This window comes from Schistocerca cancellata, chromosome 2 (assembly GCF_023864275.1).
Source record: "Schistocerca cancellata isolate TAMUIC-IGC-003103 chromosome 2, iqSchCanc2.1, whole genome shotgun sequence".
NCBI classification, from domain to species: domain Eukaryota; kingdom Metazoa; phylum Arthropoda; class Insecta; order Orthoptera; family Acrididae; genus Schistocerca; species Schistocerca cancellata.
Window position 1 is genome coordinate 972464117 of NC_064627.1, and position 17415 is coordinate 972481531.

The 17415-nt window shown below is 41.7% G+C and overlaps 1 protein-coding gene across 2 annotated transcripts in view; it reads right to left on the reverse strand.

Moving 5' to 3' along the window:
• Nucleotides 1-6395, reverse strand: part of LOC126162940 (leukocyte elastase inhibitor-like) — a 210621-nt gene extending 204226 nt beyond the window's left edge. For both annotated transcript variants that reach the window (XM_049919772.1, XM_049919771.1), the window contains exon 1: nt 6263-6395. The gene's annotated coding sequence lies outside the window, so the exon portion shown is untranslated. The remainder of the gene's footprint in view (nt 1-6262) is intronic.
• Nucleotides 6396-17415: the final 11020 nt, after the last annotated feature.

Sequence of the window (17415 nt, forward strand, 5' to 3'; positions counted from 1 at the left end):
CATAAAGAAAATTGCAGGTATCCACAAAGGTGTTGCGTCTTTCGGAAAACGAAGGACGCACGAATTGTTGGGACAAACACTGCGTTCGCAATAATGGGTATCCTTTGACTTTTATTTACAACATGCAGATACATCTGTAGGTATCGTTGACAAATATTTTGAGTCAAATGGTTATTGAGGCCATAGATGGGAATTTCACAGAACTTCAAAGAATCACACTTTTACAGTTGATTCTACTAATTGAAAAACTAGGAAAGAAGCTCTTCGACATAAAAAATAATTTGGCAGAGTACTGAAAGGCATAGTCGAAACAAACGCACCAATATTAGACGATAGTCCCTCAGAATTATTGGCGACTTTGGGAAATACAGACATGCTGAAATCCTTCCACTTAATATGTAAGGTACATAACCAGACAAAACCCTCTCAGACTTCAGGAAGATTATAATCATTCCAATTCTAAAGGCAGATACTGACAGGTGTGAGTACTTCCGAACCATCAGTTTAACAAGTAAAGACTCCAAAATAGTAACACGAATTATTTACGCCGCGCGGGATTAGCCGAGCGGTCTGGGGCGCTGCAGTCATGGGCTGTGCTGCTGATCCTGGCGGAGGTTCGAGTCCTCCCTCGGGCATGGGTGTGTGTGTTTGTCCTTAGGATAATTTAGGTTAAGTAGTGTGTAAGCTTAGGGACTGATGACCTTAGCAGTTAAGTCCCATAAGATTTCACACACATTTGAACATTTTTTGAACAATTATTTACGGATGAATGGAAATGGTGGAAGTTGAGCTCGGGAAGGATCAGTGTGGTTCCAGAGATATACAGGAACACACGAGGCTATACTGACCCTACGACTTATCTTCGACAATAGGTTACGGAAACACAAACGTATGCTATAGATTTAGAAAAAGGTTTAGACAATTTTTACTGGAATACATTTTAAAATTCTAAAAGTAGCAACGGTAGAGGGAGCGAAAGGCTATCTACGGCTTGTACAGAAACCAGGCAACACTTATAAGAATTGAAGGACATGAGTGGGAAGCGAAAGCTGAGAAGAGAGTGTGAGACGGGGTTGAAGAGTTGAAGGACTTGAAAGGGAAGCGGTAGCTGAGAAGGGAGTGTGAGTCAGGCTTATAGCCTATCCCCCAAGATAAGCGAGCAATTTGGGAAACTGGAAACTAAAGAGAAACTTGAAATGTCACTAACGTTCAGGGAGAATTAATAATAACTATGTCGTTAAAACACTTTGAAGTGAATGGATGAGTTTGTAACTGTAGACTGTTGAAGTTTACTTGATTGGAGAATTAATAATAACTATGTCGCTAAAACACTTCGAAGTGAATGGATGACTTTGTAACTGTAGACTATTGAAGTTTACTTGAAAGTAACTGATAGTGCCTTGGAAAGAGGTTATCAGATGAATAACAATAAAAGTAGAGTACGTGCAATGGAGTGTACTTAAATTAAGTCAGGTGGTATTGAGGGGATTAAGATTGGGACATCAGACACTAAAAGTGTTATATAGAAAGCTTTTTGGGAGCAATGTAATTGCTGATAGGTGCAGTAGAGAGGATACAAAACGCAGACTGCCAGCAGTATGAAAATCATTTCTGAGAAAGAGAAAATTGCTGACACAGAATACAAATTTACAAGCTGGGAAATCTTTTTCTAAGCTACCTGGAGTTAAACATTACATGGTTTCAAACAACAATGCCTCTTACAATCCAGCTCTCAGTGGACTGTACAAGTGAAACCATCTGTAAAAAAAAATAATAAAGCCCCAGGACAAGATTAAATCGATCTAGAGCTGTTTAAATGTGCAAGCAAGTCATTTATAGACAGATTCCTAAACTTCTGAAAAATGATCTGGCCAGGAGATAATATACCTGAGAGCTGGATTAAATTAATTGTGATTACTATCTTCAAAAAAGGAGACTGAAAACTCGTGATAACTACCGAGGAATAAGCTTAATGGACTCGACAACACCATCAAAAATAAATTGTGCAGTCACGATGAACCTATAATGGGTGTGGAACACTTTGCAAAAGAAAATCATGCTGTGATGGCTATTTTTTATTGAAACTACTCACAGAACAACGCAGAGAATTTAATCTAGAAACACATATTGTCTTGGTCGGCTTCAAAAAACGCTTCTGATAAAGTCAACAAAAATAAATTATTACAGATTCTGGCAGGTGATCATATTCTCCAGCAACTTATCGAAAATACGTACAAAAATTACTGAACAAATTTAATCTGTGTCAAGAAAGATGGTAAATTGTTAGAGTAAGGCTGAATCATACTGGGGTACGACAGGGATGCAGCTTTTCTTCACTAGTGTTTATTATTTATATGAATAAAATCATCCAAGAGTGGAGAGAAATACAGCACAGTTTCACAAATCAAAAGAAACACTATGTTTTTTTCAGATGATTCAGCCCTTGTAGCATCTTCAGAGGATGACCTACTGCACCCTATACAAAGTTTTCAGATTATACCTCAGAAATACAGCATGGATATCAATACCGGAAAAACATAAATTATGGCATTTTGTGGAAAATACCCAACACAAAGTACAATCTGTTTGAAAAATAAAATTCTAGAAAGAGTGAACACATTCACATATTTAGGCTACAAATTGTCCTTTCTGGAAGACAGGGACCTAGCCAAAAAAGCCACCAGTTATACAAAAGCAATGGGAGCCATTACTAACATATTAAAAACCTTCCCTAGTTCAAAAGCACTCCAGAATACTCCTTTGTAAAACGTTAGCAAGCCCTGCGCTATGCTGTGGTAGCGAAACGTGGACTATGAAGGCAAAAGACGCGAAAAGTTTAACAGCCTGTGAAATCAAATTCTTGAGACCAACAGCTGGTTACACCAAACGGGATCACAAAAGGAATGTAGATGTGTTAAAGGAATTTCATATGAAACCCATCACCAGTTATGCACTGAACTATCAAAATGACTGGAGAGAAGATGTACAACGAATGAGCTCAAAAAGGATCCCAAAATCCATGCTACACTAACACCGCAACGGTGGAAGACCGCTAGGTCGACCAACGCAAAGATGGCAATAAAACTTCTCGACGACGCCCTAACAGGCCAAGAGGCCCAACAGTGGGGAAGAATTGTCCGTTGGTTTTCACATTGTGTGCAACAATATCCATTAAAAATATTAGGAGATTTACCATATAGTTTTATATCCATGCATCGCCCTTTTTCTATATCAACTGCTCATTTAAAGTGTAATTTATTGTATGTACAGCATCTCCCCCTCTTTCACGCTTCGCCTTTCGGCGCACTAGCCTCATTTTCTCTAGCGCTGAGTTTTCGGATACCACGGCCGATGCAGTTTTCTCATGGCTGTTCGCATAGGGCTCTAGCTAGTTCAATGTTCCATGTGGCCATGCCCGCACCGTCCCCAGATGATATTACAGTGCGATTTTGTTGGTGCTTATGTACGTTTTCATTCGCTTTCAATGGCTTATTTTATTCTCTCTGCACCAAACACTCGTTGGATTTTGTTTTAGGGATACACCCTTTGACAAACACTTCTAGCGAGTTTTAATTTACCAATGGCGAGAAAGGCTTCAAGGAGGCGTAATATAACGTTGTAAACGCAGTGTGCAGAACTATTCTACTCCATGTAGCAGTATTTGTTACGCCAGTGTAAAAAGAAAAACTGTAAAATACTTCCTTTCTAATTCCTGTTTAGATGAATGCTGGACATTTGCCACGCCGGACATTTGCCACACTTGCCCCTTCGCCAGGTAGCGATCCCTCAGGTAAGGGACGCCCTTCCTCGTACTACTTCTGTCCGCTTTCAAACCGCCGTCTCCACATCTTACTCGATACAGCCAGTACGTATGGGACCTTCTTTTCCGACGTTTTGGCCAAATACAGAGCTTCTTTTCCGAAATCGAAATATTTATAACTTCTCGGAAACGAAAGCAATACCGACGATTATGTCAGTATGTAATTAGTTCTGCCAAGTATAAATATAGGTGCCTGTGTCTGTAGGGTAGCTTCCTTCACGCTTACTGATTGCGATAGAAACAGTCCATCGGCATGGGAGCAACAACAAAGGAACGATGTAAAGAGAATGCGAATGTACGCTAATCATTTCTTTTTTATCACTGCATTTGTGCTTACTTTAATTACAACTGCACTCCCAAAAGACAATAAGGAAAGAAGAAATGGGAATGTGAATGTTTGAAAAGAAGAACGACATACTCCATATTAATTTACTCTCTAAAATCCGATATCCCTTGCGGCAAAGCATTAGTTAATAATGTGTAGCGGGACAATGTTCAAAACATGACTGAAAATACGTTCACTAAATAGAGATAAGAACATCTATGATTGACATGTCATCTAAAGTCGACGTACAATTTTAAAATGTTAGAAATAAGGAAATGAAGTAATACAGAATGCTATGCTTGTAACGTAACGTTGCTGTTCTACATTGTTTAGCTCTGGTAATTACAGGGTCACAGAGAAATCATTCTATGTTTCGGAAGGAAAAGCCGTAATTGTAGTGATCTGCACTAAAACAGAAACAAAAAGCACAACTTAAGGAAAAATAATGTAATGTATGTTTCAGCTCACAAGCGACATTGAAGCAAATAGTTTCTGTGACTTAGTATGTGCAGAGGTTATATTCGACAACCGGAATAAATTAATAACTGGCTCCCTTTACCGACCCCCGGCCTCAGATGAAACAGTTGCGGAACAGTTCAAAGAAAACTTGAGTCTCATCACAAATAGGTACGCTACTCATACAATTATAGTTGGCAGTGACTTCAATCTACCTTCCGTATGTTGACAAAAATACATTTTCAGACCCTATTGTAGACAGAAATCAACTTGCCTAATTGTTCTAAATGCTTTTTTTTTAAATTATTTTGAACAATTAGTTCACGAGGCCATTCAAATTGTAAATGGTTACGAAAACACACTTGACCTCTTAGCCACAAATAATCCTGACCATCACGACGGATACAGGGATTAGGCTCAATTCCGTAGAAAGAAATTCACAAAAACTAAACGCGATATATATCTAAAAATTCGGTTGACGTCTTTCTAAGAGACAATCATATACAAGCCGATAAAAATTCGGTTGACATCTTTCTAAGAGACAATCTCCAATCCTTCCAAACTATGTAAGTAAAGACCATATGTGGCGTAAGTTGAAAGAAATAGTATTACTGAGCCTCGAACTTTGGTGCGGATTTCAATGCGAGATGCATTTAATAGTTTCCATACCGAAAGTCTCTCTAAAAATGCGGCAGAAAATCCAAAGAGATTCTGCTCCTATGTTAGTAAACCAGCGGAAAGGCTCAGTAAGTACCTTTACTGCGCGACAGCGATGAAGAGGAGGAGGGGGAGACAAGGGACCCAACCCTTCCGAGCAGGTAAAATCGTGGCAAATGTCCGGCGTGGCAAATGTCCGCACACCGTTTAGATCACCTGAGAATGGGCGTAAACTGGCGTGAAATCGGTTGTGATTTTAATAACCTTTCTAGAGCCAGAGAGGTGTTTTTTGCCGTCATATAAAAACTGGAAAGAAGAATGAGACATTACAGGAAACGTGGACGATAAGCAGTGTAGACAAAAAGAGGCTAGAAACTTTGGAAACGTGAAACTACAGAACACTGCTGAAGATTAGATGACTAGATCGATAAATTAGATAAGGGTACTGGATCGAAACTGGGGAAAAAGGAATTCGCGGCGCTACTTGACTAAAAGAAAAGATCAATTGATAAGATACAGCGTGAATCATCAAAGGAATCATCACTTTGTTTGTGGTCGGAACTGCGAAGGGTAAAAACTGTAGAGGGAGAGCGAGGCTTGACTAGCACAAGCAGGTTCGAGTTGAAGCAGGTTGCAGCTTTACGAAGAGATGAAGAGGCTTGCACAGGAAAGACTAGCATGGAAGGCTGCACCAAACCGGTCTTGCGACGGAAGAAGGCACGATAACTTCGACAAATAAACATCGTTCACTTTAAGGCTTGGAAACACTCGGTCTTGCCCTCGTAATAACACGTTAATCATTTGCCCGGCAAGCTGCTCGTGTCTTCCAATGATCCACCTCGAAGCGAAAGCTGCTTAGTGTCTGCTAATGATCCCCGGGTGCTACGTGGCTGTACGTGAAAATTTCGAACGGTAAATATGACGTTCACTGGCCCTACTGACGTCATTGTTGGCACGTTGTGACGCACTGAGCTGCTGGCGCTGCGCCGATTCGCGGTACTTACTAAGGTGAAGGAGACAGTGTGAAGTCAGAGGAGCGCAGGATCACGAAGCGGTCTCGACGGCGGCCAGCGCGCGACTGACGCGCTGCACTCGCCCGCCCGCCTTGGTATTTACGTGGGGGGAGCCCCGCTGTTCCTTTTGCGGCGGAGGAAGCCGTGACATCACCTGCCGGCCGCGAATTGTGTTGACTCTCAAGGCCGGCGATGATGAGCGGCTGGAGACCAGCTGCGCTACCGCGTCCCAACACTGGCTGCAACTCTGCAGCACGCGGCAGAGCTCCACCAACGGTGTCCTCAAGCAGGGTTGCGAACTATATCATCATCATCATCATCACCATCAGTGTTCTGCCAAAAGGCAGGTTTTCACATGGTAGTTCTCCAGGCTGCCCGGTCTTCTGCCATCCTCTTCAGGTCTGCATAATTTCCTCTTCCCTTTATGTCGTCTGTCATCTCGTATCTCCTTCCTCTCAGTCTTCTCCCACAAACCATTCCTTCCAAAGCATCTGCTAGCAAGCACTCCGTTCTCAATGAATGTCCCAACCAGTTCTTTTTCCTTTCTCTTACAACCTTCAGCAGACATCTTCTCTCACCAACCCTTTCCAATACTCTTTCATTACTCACTCTTTCCATCCAGCTTATTCTCTCCATTCTCCTCCACATCCACATCTCAAATGCTTCTAACCTTTTTTCATCCTCTCGTCTCAGCGTCCATGTTTCTGCCCCATATAGTGCCACAGTCCAGACAAAACATTTGCCAAGCCTTTTCCTTAGTCCTTTATCTAATTTGCCACATAAGAGTCTCCTCTTCTGTTGAATGTCTCCTTCGCTGTGGCAATTCGAGTTTTCACCTCCTGGTGACATCTCAAGTCTTCAGTTTTTGTGCTTCCAAGATATTTAAATGCACTTACTTGGCTAATGGTAGATTGTCCTATTTTAATATTGGACAGCCTGCGCCATGTACTGATGACCATACTATAGGGGGCGCATTAAAAGTCCCCCCCCCCCTCGTCTTTGAATGCAATTGCAATATTTCTACTTCTGAAATAGAGTGAACAGCTACAACAACACACAGTTTTATTCAGTAATCGATTGTTAGCATTCTTCTGTCAGCTTTTCAGTTTATTTTATCAGTGAAGTTTGACGTTACTCTTTGTGGTCTACAAAATGACTTTCTCGATAGAAGGTAGAATTGGAATTGTGGAAGCATATACATCGACGAGCCAAGACATTATGACCACCCGTTTAATAGCGTGTTGTTCCACTTTTCAAACACAGTCTACAAGTCCTTGACAGGCTTTCAGAAGTATGTGGCACCGGATGCCTACTAACAAATGGTTCATATGGCTCTGAGCACTATCGGACTTAACTGCTAAGGTCATCAGTCCCCTAGGACTAAGAACTATTTAAACCTAACTAACCTAAGGACATCACACATATCCATGCCCGAGGCAGGATTCGAACCTGCGACCGTAGAACATACACGTCGAACCTGCGACCGTAGAACATAAACGGTGATTCACGAAGATATGCAAATATTTCAAAATGTTATTCTACAAGTAAAACTAAAGAAAAAAGTTCATCTAAACATAGGCCCGCAAAAGTTTGGTTACAGAGTTACGGCTAATAAAAGATTTTGCCTGAAATTTAACAACTTCGCAAATATGAATGAAGTCATTGCAGAACTGTACGATGTTAAAGCACGATTTCCATTTATTTTGTTGTTATTGATCTGTTGAATCTAATAATACTGTCCCAGACGTGTATCTGCAGTAGTTTTCCAGAACATCCAGACAAGCAAAGACGTAATTTCGTAATTTTTTTTTAAATTTATTAACTACTTGGCCCACTTTGTTTTTTAAATTCCAGACAATACCACAAAGTTTTCAACAGAATTTAATTTTGGATAAATGATGGTAATAATCATCATGGTCTTCGCGTATCGAGCGCTCGCACTGTTTATAAACGCTAGGTAGAGAACCTGTCTCCCGTAACATTCGAAATACTCCGCTAATCGTTCCTGCATTCGGTGTCCTCCGAGTTAAATAACGTACGCGATATTCGTTAACTGCAACCGTAGCATTACCATCACATTTGCCATAAATAAACACCTTATCGACGTATTCCTTTGTCGTAAATTTGAAAGGCATCCCTATTTCATACATAATCTACCAACTACAACAGTTACTATGTAGTTTCACTTACATACACTATTATGTTCTTTCACTGAATACTACAGAAAATTAACTCGTTTCAAGGTTAAGAAACGACTGAAACAACTCACTATCGGTTGCCAACAATGACACAAAGGTTCCTACATTCTTAATGGAAATTAAACGAATTTACTTGTGTAATAATCATTGCTTCTCTGGATGGTCAGGAAAACTACTGCAGATACAAGTCTAGGACACGTTTTATTACATTCACCAGATCAATAACAACAAAATAAATGGAAATCGTGCTGTACTTTAACCTCGTATAGTTTTGCGATGGCTTCACATTGGCGAAGTTGCTAAATTTCAGGCAAAATCTTTTATTAGCCGTAACTCCGAAACTAGCCATTTGCGGACCTATATTTATATGAACTTTTTTCTTTAGTTTTACATGTAGAATAAAATATTAAAGTATTTGCATCTTTTCGTGAATCACCCTGTATAATGGGAATTGTGACCATACATCTGGCAACAATCGTAATGGTTGTTAGATGTATGGTCACAGTTCCCATTATATATTTCCATCTGATGTTTTACATTTGAAAATGACGACGTAGTTCGTTGAATCCGGTAATGTAACACCTTTTTTTAAAGAAAAATTTTATGTAGTGCGACAATGGCTTCACTATTGTAGTGTCAAATAAACATTTAACTTATACACTACTGGCCATTAAAATTGCTACACCACGAAGATGACGTGCTACAGACGCGAAATTTAACCGACAGGAAGAAGATGCTGTGATATGCAAATGATTAGCTTTTAAGAGCATTCACACAAGGTTGGCGCCGGTGGCGATACCTACAACGTGGTGACACGAGGAAAGTTTCCAACCGATTTCTCATACACAAACAGCAGTTGACCGGCGTTGCCTGGTGAAACGTTGTTGTGATGCCTCGTGTAAGGAGGAGAAACGCGTACCATCACGTTTCCGACTTCGATAAAGGTCGGATTGTAGCCTATCGCGATTGCGGTTTATCGTATCGCGACATTGCTATAAGCGTTGGTCGAGATCCAATGACTGTTAGCAGAATATGGAATCGGTGGGTTCAGGAGGGTAATACGGAACGCCGTGCTGGATCCTAACGGCCTCGTATTACTAGCAGTCGAGATGACAGGCATCTTATCCGCATGGCTGTAACGGATCGTGCAGCCACGTCTCGATCCCTGAATCAACAGATGGGGACGTTTGCAAGACAACAACCATCTGCACGAACAGTTCGACGACGTTTGCAGCAGCATGGACTATCAGCTCGGAGACCATAGCTGCGGTTACCCTTGACGCTGCATCACAGACAGGAGCGCCTGCGATGGTGTACTCAACGACGAACCTGGCTGCACGAATGGCAAAACGTCATTTTTTCGGACGAATCCAGGTTCTGTTTACAGCATCATGATGGTCGCATCCGTGTTTGGCGACACCGCGGTGAACGCACATTGGAAGCGTGTATTCGTCATCGCCATACTGGCGTATCACCCGGCGTGATGGTATGGGGTGCCATTGGTTACACGTCTCGGTCATCTCTTGTTCGCACTGACGGCACTTTGAACAGTGGACGTTACATTTCAGATGTGTTAGGACCCGTGGTTGTCGTTGGGTCAACAGAAGAACACGTAGGGATCGTGTGATAATGGGGCTTGTCGTTCAACAATGGCATTTGAACGGTGTGCTACGAAACACTTGTACCTGCACCAGCATTATACCGTGTCGTCTGATCTGCCACAGATCGCTGTCTATCCTGGGTTACACAGTGTGTGTTTGTGTGTGTGTGTGGGGGGGGGATACTCCGACCGCTACATCTTGTGATGTGACGTGGTCGTCCAATACCATACGGCCTACTTGTTATTTCACCACCCTTCAACCACTTTCCACAGATGCACAAGACAGAAGTGCGCCAACAGGCGACCAGTTTCGCCGTTTCAAAGATTCTCGTTTCCAGCCACAGCGCCATAAAAGTCTGCCCTTTGTCAAAACCACTTGTCAGTGGACTTACGCATTTGCGGGCCATGTCTTTGCCTTAATGGCTGCCGGCCGTCTCTCCTCCGCTTACATTCTTTCCTTACTGCGTCTCGTGCCCGCAAAACCACCAGGAGGCTCCAAAGAAGAGCGGCGCGTTTCGTCACAGGGTTATTTGGTAAAAATGATAGCGTCACGGAGATGTTTAACAAACTCAAGTGGCAGACTCTGCAAGAGAGGCGCTCTGCATCGCGGTGTAGCTTGCTCGCCAGGTTTCGAGAGGGTGCGTTTCTGGATGAGGTATCGAATATATTGCTTCCCCCTACTTATACCTCCCGAGGAGATCACGAATGTAAAATTAGAGAGATTAGAGCGCGCACGGAGGCTTTCAGACAGTCGTTCTTCCCGCGAACCATACGCGACTGGAACAGGAAAGGGAGGTAATGACAATGGCACGTAAAGTGCCCTCCGCCACACACCGTTGGGTGGCTTGCGGAGTATAAATGTAGATGTAGATGTAGGCAATCAACCTCGCGGCGGACAATGCTCATCTTTGTGTGAAAACAGGTTCGATTAAAAAAACTAGCGAAATTTTCGGGGTCAAGTATCAGGACAGAGGACTACCACCAAAGAGAGCAATACAGAGTCTGTATAAAAATTGGCGCACTTACGGATCTGTGCAAAATGTAAAACTGCTAAGAATTCCTTCAGTTCCCACACCAGAAGTTATTGCAGACATTCACCGAAGAATTATTCAGAGCCCAAAGAAGTCTACAAACAAACTGGCCCAAAAGGCGCATAGAGTAGGAGGAGTTGCCAGAGGATATTGAAAAGTCTTAATTCGAAGACATATCGTGTGACGGTTGAGCAGCAATTACGGGTGGATGACATTCGGAAACGTGTAGACTGCTGCAAGTGGCTTTTGAATAACATCAACGATGGTTTGTTAGACCCTTACCATTACACCATGAGTGATGAAGCATGGTTTCTGTGGTGACGGTAGTCACGACTCCAGAGAATGCCGCACCATGATCGATAGCCGCGCTCGGAACACTCGTAGCGCAGCAGTTGTTTGGGTTGGCAGTTAAGAATTACACCGATGTCCGCCAGGCGCCGCAGCTGCCAACCCATGGGCATCACGTATGTGGATAACAATTGGTCGAGGCCTCGTTAAATACCGGAGCACTGAGCTATGGCAGACAGTTCTCTTCAGTGCACCGAGTCGTATACAGTCCCCAGTTACCGCCGAGTCTACAAGCTGCGTCGTAGGCCAGCTGTGGACTCACTGTAGGCATCTTCAGAGGCACGGTGACAGGACTTTTAATATTTTAGAGGACCTGTGATAATTTCAAACACTTTAATACTTTAGTGTGAAACTTCTTTATTTAAATGCGTGTGTCTGAACTTATATTGCTGAATGACTGAGACCCACAATATCCTAGCGCAACGCAATCTGACTACTCAAAAAAAGATAACCTGACTTCAAATAATTAATTCAGAAGAATGGCCCTGACTAAAAAGAAATCCTAACAAAAACCTACACATTTCATTAACCACTTACCTCACAAAAATCTTCATTACGCCAACTACTGCAATACAGCGAGCATCAATACTGCCAGCTAAATAAAAGATTCTAACTACTGAAGCCACTAACTACTAATAGGCATGTGGTTAGCAAAGGAAAGATTTTGTTGCAAACCAAATAATGTATGTTTTACGTTAATAATGTGACATCCAGTTCAAACACGAATATAAATCGTCATTGACATCCAGTACAAAGATATATAATCATGAATAATGTTCAATCTCCAAGTCGAACATGCACAGATCGTTAGCTTACGCTAACACTTCAGACCCGTACCCTCCATCAATGCTAACTTCTCACATCTAACATCCATCACTGCTGGCTATTCACCTCCAACTGCCGGCCGGTGTGGCCGTGCGGTTCTAGGCGATTCAGTCTGGAACCGCGTGACAGCTACGGGTCGCAGGTTCGAATCCTGCCTCGGGCATGGATGTGTGTGATGTCCCTAGGTTCCTTAGGTTGAAGTAGTTCTAAGTTATAGGGGACTGATGACCACAGATGTTAAGTCCCATAGTGCTCAGAGCCATTTGAACCACCTCCAACTGCCCAACAGTACTTCCATCACTGCTGGCGACTAACTTCCAACTGCCCAACACTACTGGCGATTAACTTCCAATAACGATTCCAACCAGCCACAGAGTCTCTTACAAAGAAAGCGCAGTCAGAGATCCAATGTAAAGCGCTACACAGCGCTGCCAACACAGAAGCAGCCCACTTACAAGAGGACCTGTAATAATTTCAAACGTCTAAGACGCATCTTTCAAGTTGAATATTTCTTCTTTCTTAATAAGTATCATTTTATTACTAATTTCCGTCCTCCTGCTTTCCCAACAGTTTCATCTTTCTGTCTGTATGAATACACAGAACACAAAGTAATAGACAACGGAGAATCCTATCATTGTGTGTCAGTAACCAGTCCATGATGAACAAATCGGTGTTTGGTGTGGTGTAACAGGAACGCGCATCATTGCGCCGATATAAATGTAAATCCACAAAACTGAAACCAGTCACTTTTGTTTCAAATACTTATTTGTTCATTCTATGAACTGGTTTTCAAACCTTTTCAGGGTCATCTTCAGGCGGTTTTCCAGAAGTATCATAGCTATTTCAAACATTATGCTGGGTGCTCGCTCTGTGACAAGAGCCTAGCACCTGGCATAATGCTTGAAATAGCCATGTAACTTCTGGAAAACCATCTGAAGATGAGCCTGAAAAGGCTAGAAAACCGGTTCACTGAATGAACAAATAACTATTTAAAAAAAAGTGACTGGTTGCAGTTTTACGTATTTAAATTGAATAAACAGTCACGGGTTCTAAAACATCCGTAATGGATAAGCTTATTTAAATGGACCGATATTTTCTGGCTTTTGACACTACCCTCAACGTGGTTGCGTGTATGGAAACTTTTGATACATTTTGTGCTAAAAATATATGGAAATTCTTGATACTTTTCGTGCCAAACAAACTAAATATGAAAGACAATACTGCTTCTTCCAGCAAGGTGGGGCAGCGTGCAACACGTCTAAGGTACCTCTGGAACGAGTCCATGATGTCACTGAGGACGAACCGTCAGTAAAAATTTGTAGTCATCACGTACGCCGGGCCTAACAACATCTGATTTTTTTTCTCGTGGGGGTACTTGAAGAACATTGTCTATGGAAGAAATCCACACACAATACAGGAACTGAAAGACATCAGTCTTAAAGTTGCCACCGTCGATATCCGAACTTTATGCGGAGTGTATCTGAATATGCTTAGACGTGCACAGCTGTGTACTGATGTTTCAGACGGTCACTTTCAGCATCTTCCATAAAAATATTTTTCACTGTATTTTTTACTTTAAATAAATCGTAAGTCCATTTCAGTTATTTGTTTCTGTAATTTCATTGCATTTCCTCTACACTTACACTTATCTCGTCAACCTGTATTATTCAATAAGATAACAAAACAGTCTCGTAAAATAGGCCAGAAATGGCTACATCATAATTTATATGTCTAACGCAAAAAAAAAAATTAAAAGTGCTGCTGCTGCAGATTTCCCTGGTATCCCTTGTGTATGCGACATTTGTACCAAAAAGCTTCAGTATCTTCTCTGAGACTTTCTGAAAACAATGCTTATGGTGCCTTCTCATTTCGTACCTTACACTCAGAACAGCAGAGTGTGTATTGGTATTAAGTATGTTTCTGAATGTGTTTTTCACCAAGTTTACCTGGCTAAAATTCTCTCGACTTCCGCACTGGAGTGTGGTAGACTTCACAATGAAAATGCGAATGAGAATCCAGAATCACTGAACTGACTAACTTCTTGCCAGAATTCACAAGTGAATGTTTGATTTGTTTGCGATAACGCATGGTTCGCCAATGTTTTCCAATTTTGTAGACATTTTTGCAGGATGCACTCGTGGTGTAGGGGAAGCGTCTTTGATTAGTAATACGCCCGCAGCCGCGTGTTCGAACCCCGCCACCGCTTAAATTTTGAATAAACATCATCAGCAATGGCGGCCGAAGACTTCCGGCATGAGAAGTCACCGTCATTCAGCCAACGAGCTTCTCAAAGAGGGCGGAGGAGCGAATGCCACTCTCTTGCTCTTAGGGTGGGAAATTGCCTCTAGAAGCGGAAGAATGAGCAATGATCAGTGGTATGAGGATGCAGAAGGCACTGGAAACCACTCCATTAAAGACACATAATGGGTACCCACAGAACATTGGTCTGTAGTTGAAATAGTATCATGATGATCTCTCCATTGGCAAAAGATACCGGAATAGTTCCCCTTTCGGATCTGCGGGATGGGACTGCCAAGGGGGAAGTCACCATGAGAAAAAGACTGAATAACAAAAGAAAGGATAACATTCTATGAGTCAGGGTATGGAATGTCAGAAGTTTGAATGTGGCAGGGAAGATAGAAAATCTGAAAAGGGAAATGCTGAGACAGTCTCGATATAGTAGGAGCCAGTGAAGTGAAATGGAAGAAAGGCAATGATTTCTGGTCAGATGAGTATAGGGTAAAATCAACAGCAGCAGAAAATGGTACAATATAACTAGAGTTGGATTCGTTATGAATAGGTAGGTAGGGTAGAAAGTGAGTTACTGTGAACAGTTCAGTGATAGGGTTGTTCTCATAGGAATCGGCAGCAAACCGACACTGACAACGATGGTTCAGATACACACGACGGCATCACAAACCGAAGATGAACAGACAGAGAAAGTATATGAAGCTGATGAACGAGCTATACAACGCGTAAATGGAGATGAAAATCTAATGGTCATGGGGGATTGGAGTGCGGTTATAGGAGAAGGCGTAGAATAAAGGGTTACGGGAGAATATAGGCTTGGTAATAGAAACGAGAGATGAGAACGACTAATAGAGATCTGTAATAAATCTCAGTTAGTAATAGATAATACTTTCTTAAAGAATCACAAGAGAAGTAGGTATACATGGAAATGGCCGGGAGATACCGGAAGATTCAGTTAGATTACTTCATGGTCAGGCAGAGATTCCGAAATCAGATAGTGGATTGTAAGGCGTACCCAGGAGCAGATATAGACTCAGATCACAAATTAATAATGTTGAAGAGTAGGCTGGAAGACTAGTCAGAAAGAATCATTGTGCAAAGAAGTGGAATACGAAAGTAGTAAAAAATGAAGAGATACGTTTGAAGTTCTCATACGCCGTAAACACTGCGATAGTGGCAGTACAGCTGAACAACCAGTACATCTGAAAAAGAATGGACATCTCTACAGAGGGCAATCACAGAAGTTGGAAAGAAAATCGCAGGTACAAGGAAAACATCTGCGAAGAAATCATACATAACAGATGAAATACTTCACCTGATCGATGAAATAAGGAAAGACAATAATGTTCAGGGAAATTCAGGAATACAGAAATACAAGTCATTTAGGAATGAAATAAATAGGAAGTGCAGGTAAGCTAAGGCAAAATAGCTACATGAAAAAGGTGAAGAAATCGAAAAAGAAAGGATTATAGGAAGGACGGATCAGCATAAAGGAAAGTCAAAACTACCTTCGGTGGAATTAAGAGCAGGGGCCGTTACATTACGAGTTCAGTGGGAATTCCACTGTTAAATGCAGAGGAGAGAGCAGATAGGTAGAAAGAATAGACTGAAAGCCTCTACAAGGAGCATCGCATCAGCTTAATAACTCATGCATCCAAGTTGCTGACAAGAATACTATAGAGAAGGATCGAAAAGAAAATTGAGGATCTGTTACATGACGATCAGTTTGGCTTTAGGAAAGGTAAAGGCACAAAGATGCAGTTTTGACATTGCGGCTCATAATGAAAGCAAGACTGAAGAAAAATCAAGAGACCTTCATAGGATTTCTCAACAGGGCAAAAGCGTTCGACAGTGTAAAATGGTGTATGATATCCGAAATTCTGAGAAAAATAGAGGTAAGCTATAGAGAAAGGCGGGTAATACACAGTATGTACAAGAACCAAGAGCGAATAATAAGACTGGAAGAACAAGAACGAAGTGCACGGATTAAGAAGGGTGTAAGACAAGGCTGTAGTCTTTCGCCCCTGCTGTTCAATATGTACACCAAAGAAGCAATGATGGAAACAAAAGAAAGGTTCAGGAATGGAATTAAAATTCGAGGTGAAAGGATGTCAATGATACGATTCGCTGATGACATTGCTATACTCATTGAAAGTGAAGAAGAATTACATGATTTGTTGAACGGAATGAACAGTCTAAAGAGTACATAACATGGACTGAGAGTAAATCGAAGAAAGACGAAAGTAATGAGACGTAGCTAAAATGCGAACAGCGAGAAACTTAACATTACAATTGAAGGGCTTATTTCAATAGTGGTACAAGTCTATTTTTGTTCATTCTGAGATACAGAGTCCTAAAGTTAAATGCGCGCTGAAAAATCTGCAGTTGAGATACCGGAAATATTCAACTATATGGCTTCTTGCTAAAGATGAACCTTTCTATCAGTTTGTTTGGATCATTAATTTCAGGAGCATTATAGGCAGCAAAGTGGAGATAATGAACTTGTACCACTAATGAAATAAGCCCTTCAATTGAGAATCGCGAAGTAGACGAAGTTCTGCTACCTAGGTAGCAAAATAACCATGATTGACGGAGCAAGAAGGACATAAAAAGCAGACTAGCATTGGAGAAAAAGGCATTCCTGGCCAGGAAAAGTCTGCTAGTATCAAACCTAGGTCATATCTTGAGGAACAAATTTCTGAGACTGCATGTTTGGAACACAGCATTGTGTGGTAGCGAGACATTGACCATGGGAAAACAAGTACAAGATAGAATCTAAGCCTTTGAGATGTGGTGCTACAGAAGAGAGTTGAAAAATAGGTGGACTGATAAGGTAAGGAGGAGGTCTCCGCAGAACCGGTGAGGAAAGGAACATATGGAAAACGCTGACAA